Source organism: Excalfactoria chinensis, chromosome 6, assembly GCF_039878825.1.
Source record: "Excalfactoria chinensis isolate bCotChi1 chromosome 6, bCotChi1.hap2, whole genome shotgun sequence".
NCBI lineage: Eukaryota > Metazoa > Chordata > Aves > Galliformes > Phasianidae > Excalfactoria > Excalfactoria chinensis.
Window position 1 is genome coordinate 11690606 of NC_092830.1, and position 6992 is coordinate 11697597.

Genomic DNA, 6992 nt, shown 5'->3' on the forward strand with positions numbered 1-6992 from the left:
CTTTGGACCTAAATGAGAAACCTCACTTGAGAAACAAAATGCACTTTAAATGAGTGCATATTGATCCTAGTTGCTTTACCTTAACCTCTTCGGATGCTTACCTATCAAAAAGTCCTCTGCTTTAAATTTAACTGCTTTTCATACGAACAATCCAGTCAAGAACATATCATAACTGTGAGAGGGCAGCATTGCTGGTAAAAAACAGACCCATGAAAATGAGCCATAGAGAGCCAAAGAGTCCCTCCTTCACATCTGCTTCATCCTTGGTTTTGCAACAAGCAACGCAGCTCCCACCAATTCCAGGTTTTTGCTCACAGCCTACAGTGTTTTGGCAACTGCCATTTGACTTTGTTCTCAAATCAGAGATTAAACCCATTTCTTCACATCATAAACCCTCCCTAAACGGTGTTCAAAGGCAAGCAAATTGTAACAGTGCCACATCTTCCATAGTTAAGGCTTTTGTCCCACACATCACCAGAATTCTCAATCTCCTACGCCAAAATAGAAAACAAAGGGTAGTACAAATAATGCCTATAGCAGCCCTCCCCAGCCTCTAGGGTTTAGGAATCCAAAGGGCAATGATACTCGTGAAACATGGCCAGACATGAGACCAACACTTAGTTAAAAAATTACCTTATTTTGGTCTAGCATGATCTCAGGATGTATAATTGTAGGTCACTCGCAGCTGTTTGGGTGTACAGACAGATGATCTGCTCTGCAGGTGGTGCGGCAATGGCAGCTCCTGAGGGCATAGAGAAGTTTAGAATGCATCCATGCTCCCTGGAAAGAGTACTTGCCAGGCACTGAATGCAGCCGGTGAGCTGAATAACCCCAATGAATTACTTCCTCAGTTTAAAGTGGTGGTTTTCTTTGTTGTTGTTTTATTATTAGAAGGTGCATAATCTGCTATAGAGGAAAACCTCAAAACACAGAATAATTCTACATCATAGATCTACTGCTATCCTGTAACCTGCGGTCCAGACTGGGAAGCACCCTTTTGTACACTTGCAGTCTTTACAAGATCTGTGTAGAAGAGACTCTGGAACAACAGATTCAAACTAATAAGTTCGAAGTTCATCATCTGCTTGGGCGTTTTAACTTACTTGTAGAAAACAAATTAATGATTGAAGGGAGAAAAGGTGAGGAAAGCAATCAGTAGTTTAATTTACGTGGGTATATTAAACATCTGTGTAGTCACAGAGTCTAAAGGACAGTCATATGTTATAATATAACCCTTCATGTGAGAGGAAGAAAAAAACAAAGCAGTTGGAGCACATTCAACAGAATTTTTACACCTTTAAGATTTCTGTGAAAGGGAGCAAGATGGCTTAAACTGCCAAGAACTCCGATTCGCCCCCAGACACCCATAGGGTGCTGCAATAGCCCCTAATGCCATCGGGTCTGTGCTGACAGGGAACTCAGCACACAGAGCAAAGAGCCAGGTCCAGCAGCAGAACTACCTCATCTGCCTGTCTAACAGACAGTGTGCTTCAAAATGCTGATGAATAAAGTGATGGGGCTGTGGAAAGATTATAGGAAAGCGCTGCCTGAGAAAAACCATTTTATCTTGTTCCTCATTTAAATATTTTTGCTATGCAGTGCATTCAACTACTGTAGTCCCAAGGACTGTCCTCTGAAGATTTCACAATTACATTGGCTCAGTAAGATTTTTGTAATAAACAAGGGAACTAAGATAACTTCTCTACAGCATAATTTTACTAATCCACCCTATGTATGTTCATTCTCTGCGCTGATAAATGAACTGTCATGTTTTATGTATTAGAACATTAAGAAAAAAAAAATCACAGTAACTTAAGACATTAAATACATATATATATATATACATGTATATATATATATGTATATATCTCTCAACAAATTATCAATCCACCTTTGCAGAAACCAGCATTCACAAGGCAATAAAATATATTTCCCATTTCTAAACATTGCATCTTCCTGACCTGTTGTACGTACATGAATAGGGCATACGAACAGTTTACTTACCTATAAGAAGGTGGGCTGGCTTACACGACATCTACTTTTTTGTTTTCCATCACAAATAGCAGACCTCATCCACTGCTGAAAGTAAAAATGTGTTAGACAGGAAATAAAAGAGAACAGGGTCTTTACTACTTCTGAAAAGCAGCACTGACTTTACAAAGCAAGTACCAGAACATCCCATCTAGTGACATGCTACAAATCCAGGGCTGCAATAATCAGAGCCATGACAGAGGGCATGATGAGGTAGCAAAAATGCATTAGAGAAGGTCCTTTAAGAAAACAATGACACCTTTGTTACACAGAACTATCTCCAGCATCTGCCTGTCAAGCACATGACATGGAGAGTGCTGTTACCAACCACATCACATGCCTGATGATTTCCCAGTGGGACTCAGTGTACTATCTGTGTCAATTGATTGCTCTAGAAACACTCAGGTCCTCTCCAGGGGGTAGCTGTTAGTCATTGTTAAGACTATTTAGAATCTTAGAATGGCTTGGGTTGGACGAGACCTTGAAGATCATCCAGTTCCAAACCCCCTGCCATGGGCAGGGTTGCCACCTACCCAGTGAGGCTGCCCGGAGCCCCATCCTGGGCTTGAACACCTGCAGGTGTTCATTCACAGCTTCTCTGGGTAGCCTGCGCCTGCATCCTCTGGGTAAAGAATTTCATCCTAACATCTAATGCAAGTTTTCCCTCTCACAGTTTAAAGGCATTCTCCCTTGTCCTATCACTATTCAACCATACAAAAAATCAGCCCTCCTCCTGTTTATATGCTCCCTTCAAGTACTGGAAGGCAACAGTGAGGTCTCCACGGAGCCATCTATTCTCCAAGCTAAACAAGCCCAACTCCCTCAAACTTTATTCCTAAGAGAGGTGCTTCAGCCCCAAGCATCTTTGTGGCCCTCCTCTGGACCCACTCCAACAGCTCTAGAGCTTTCTTATGCTGAGGGCCCCAGGCCTAGAGGTAATACTCCAGATGCAGCCTCACTAAGGCAGAGTAGAGGAGGACAGTCACCTCCCTTACTCTTCTGGCCACCCCTCTTTTGATGCAGCCTCTGTCAGAACAGTTCAAGGCGAAGACTTCAGCTCCAGAGCAGAAATAATGACCACCTCAGCATACTGCAAAGGAAGTATTTTTGTTAAGGTAGTCATAAGGGAGTCATAGCACGAATACTGAAGGTAGCCCCTCAGAAATAGTGTTCACTTAATTCTTAATGAAAAGTCATCTACTTGCCACTACCACACGCTGAAATGTAATGGCATCCATCGATCAGGGCAGGAAGGAGCATGATGCATTTGTCTCTCTGCAGACTGTACACACACTCTTTTCACCTTGCTAGAGTATAAAGTTAATAGAGTTGTTAGCTTTTTCCCCACTTAGTTAACTGCACTAAAATACTGAGGAAGGCATTTATATTCTGTCAATAAAATTGAGAGGTTAATAGGAGCAGTATGAAACAGCTAGTGACCTAAATTCATCTCAATGCAATCTCATGATTTCAGTGTTGTCTTTTCTTTTTGTTTTCCTGCCAGTTAAGTTGTAGCTTTATTTCCTATATTGCTCTTAGCCTCATTTTGGGTTGTCAAAGGCTGAGGCAGAGATTTCAAATGACACTGCATTTTTGCAGTCATGCTCATCATTTGTTACATAGCTCATTCTAAAGCAAGTTACAGTATATCCCTAAATACCTGTGAAGTATTCCCAGAGACCTGTGTATTGTAACTTTGTATTGCCAGCATAAACCCAGTGGAAGGATGAACAGGAAAGGAAGATTCCACAATGGAAGAGATTTATTTTAAGCCTACGTTAAGCTGCCACCAGGCTTGTCTAAATATAGATTTGTCTACAGCAAACACCCTTAGTCTGCACATTTAGTGCAGACACGCAGAGTTCCTCAGGAACAGCAAGGAAGCTTTGCGTTCACAGCCAGGCCCAAGATAACTCTCAATCACAAGTGATGTCCAGTGAAAGTTTGTAAGCCTGTTTTTGTATGTAGGGAGGAAAAATAACCAAGAAAAGCTTACCTCTACTGTTGGCTTTGTGCTGTTGTCGTCTGAGCTTTGGGAAGCTCCATGAAGACTCTCATGATGAGCAGCATGACCACAAAGGGGCTCCATCTCTCAGGACCAGTTCTTCAAGTCAGCACAGTTTGCAAAGGACAGGTAGGTGGCATCTGTGCAGAAACGTTCCTTGAGCTTCTGCAGTGGCTTGCAAGCCCCCAGGCAGGAGGCAGCTTGTGCTGGACATGCATGGGTCCAGGCTCTGCCGTCAGAAATCCTGTCACCTCTGCCTGGGGTTCCCGCTGACTCCTGCCTCCTGTCCTCCACTTGCTAATACTTGCTTTAGCTCTGGCTTGCTAATCCTTGAATTCAGCTAAATATTCAACTATACTGAAATCATCTATATCAAGTACCAGCAAGCTAGCCACATCTGTAAGGAGCTTGGGCAATTTAATATCAACAAATTAGCTTAAAAGTTATTTGCTCTGACAACTATGATGTAAACATAACTGGTTCCACCACAGTACTCTCATACTCTCTCCAAGCTTGCATTAATTGTACAGCAGTGACTGCAAAGAGAATTGGAAACCTCTGTGTGTTTCCTTGATCAGAGCTGATCATTTTATTCATAGAATAGCTTCCTTAGTAGAAAAAGTGCAAATGTGAACAAGGATGCTTACACTGAAACAGCCCAGAGACTCCTTTGTACTTGCTGTAAACCAGGCATAAATGTGTAACTATATTTATGACAAACTTCATTTGACTTCTCAGCTTTGCTACCTGACTTGATTTCCAGGCTGTAATTCAGCAGACTAGCAGACCTGCCAAGATCTGTGAGTACTGTGCTGTTGCGCTGACTCAGAGCCAGAGCTGTGCAGTGTCAGCACCTGGGCTGGTTCCAGACCTCAGTGTAACGTCAGCATTCACCTCTGAGGTACATCACCTACCAATGAAATCATGTAACAAGATCTTTAAAACCTTTACAGTCTGGTTTGAGGCAGAATATTTTAACTTGTCCAGCAAGTAGCGAAACCAGACAATGTAGTAGAAACCCAAACTGTCACTAGCATGTATGATTGCTACATACTCATTTCTACCCTGAAAACAAGCTGAGGAAGGTTTTTGCTTTGCAGCAGCTACCAATGCAACATGTTCACAGAACAAGTTCTGACCAAACCTGAACAGTACACCTCTCTCACAAATAACGTTCCTTATACAACATTACCTGGCTGGTACACCTGAAGGCTTATGGAGCATCTGCTGCCTCTGCAAATCAAGCAGCAAATGCAGCAAGAATCACATGGGAGTACCACTATCACTTACATTATCAGCTCTTCAGACTGCATCAGTGCTCAGCAACAGTCATTCATTTTGAGGGAGGAAGGAAAAAATTATTTATAGCACCTAAGTTTTCAAGTTGGTGTTAACTTTTACCCTTATCTCACAAGGGACGATCCTACGTCTTATTGGTACCACAGGCCAAAAAGAGAGATGTGAGCGAAAAGAGAACAGCCCTTCTAACAATATAAAAGGCAGAGTGCATATACTGTGCTTTCATATCCTTTAAACTACAGAATTTCTGCACTCAGAAACAGAGGATGAAACAAGCTGTGGATTATGCATATCAGCAAGGCAAAAGTAAATCGTCTAGCAGTGGATTTCAGACTAGGCAACGTCAAAGCAGAAGCTCCCCACCCTCAAAAGTGAGATTAGGAGGGACAGGCTGAAAGACCAGCTCTCTAATGCCAATCCCAGAAAATCCATTGCCTTTGTATATACATAAGGAGATCTCCAAGTGGCTGATTCAGATGGCATACAGAACACAGAAGTGAAATACGCTCTAGTAAATATAAATGGATTTTGCCCTGGTAATTTCATTTTTGACATACAGCCTAAATTCATTTGGAGGGTTTCTGGCTTTGATCCTCTTATGACAGCAGCTAAGATCTCAAAAGCTTTTGTCCAAAAAGTTACATGTCAGTCATGATTTGATTTTTAAGACACAGAGTGAAGTCTCAACCTTGAATTCACAATGATTCGGTGACATTTTGTTTTTCCCCAAAACAAGAGCACGTATCTAACACACACACACACACACACACACACAGACCACATTCAAAGGAAAGCTTCTTGAAAGGGTTGCACTGTGTCAAATGCACAACAGGAAACAGAGCCCCACCTGGAACTGAACTGCAGAACACATGCTTGTAACAATCATCAGACCGAGGGCTAAGCCACAGTTCTGCAGGGACATGCAACTTAGGGATAATTCAAGCAGGCTTTTAAAGATTACTGAAGCATGAACTGTAATAATTTCCATTTTCCAACAGCCAATATTTATTGGTGCCATAAGTAGTGAGGAATTGCCTCACTGGATGTAAATATTTATGTATTTTGGAAATACTTGAGACACAAAGGAAAGCTTATTTCAAAAATCTCTCCACAGGCTTAGAATGTATTAACACATAGCACCCCCACACAGTTAATGCTCATGAACTCACACATACATCAGTTCTTCCTCTTTTCTTTGCACAGGATAATCATTAAAAGAAGTATCTATGGTTCTAGTTAGCCCAAAAGTTCAATTGGCATTGACTTAATATATAACCAGATTGCATCTTAAATACAGGACCAGAAAATGCCTTTGCTTCATATTGCAGTTTGTTTTACCTTAACTTTCTCCAGTTCAGAGATGGAAATCATCCTTCATGGCTTCCGTAACCCATTTTTGGTGTCCTGCAGTAATTACATAACAGCTTTGGAAAGCAAAGAGGAGCTGTGGGATCCTTGTCTCTGAGTAGAACACTTGGGGAGGGGCTAGGAAAAGAAGTCTTTGCTGACCCATTGCTCTTTGGTGAGACCTCCCCCACATTAGCCCTAAGGCTGGGATGCAAAAGCAGAAGAGAGCATGTCCGGCTTTTATTACTTGTTCTACTTTTGGGAATTGGTTGCGGAGGAAGAAAGTAAATCCTGACAATCATGAGGGCAA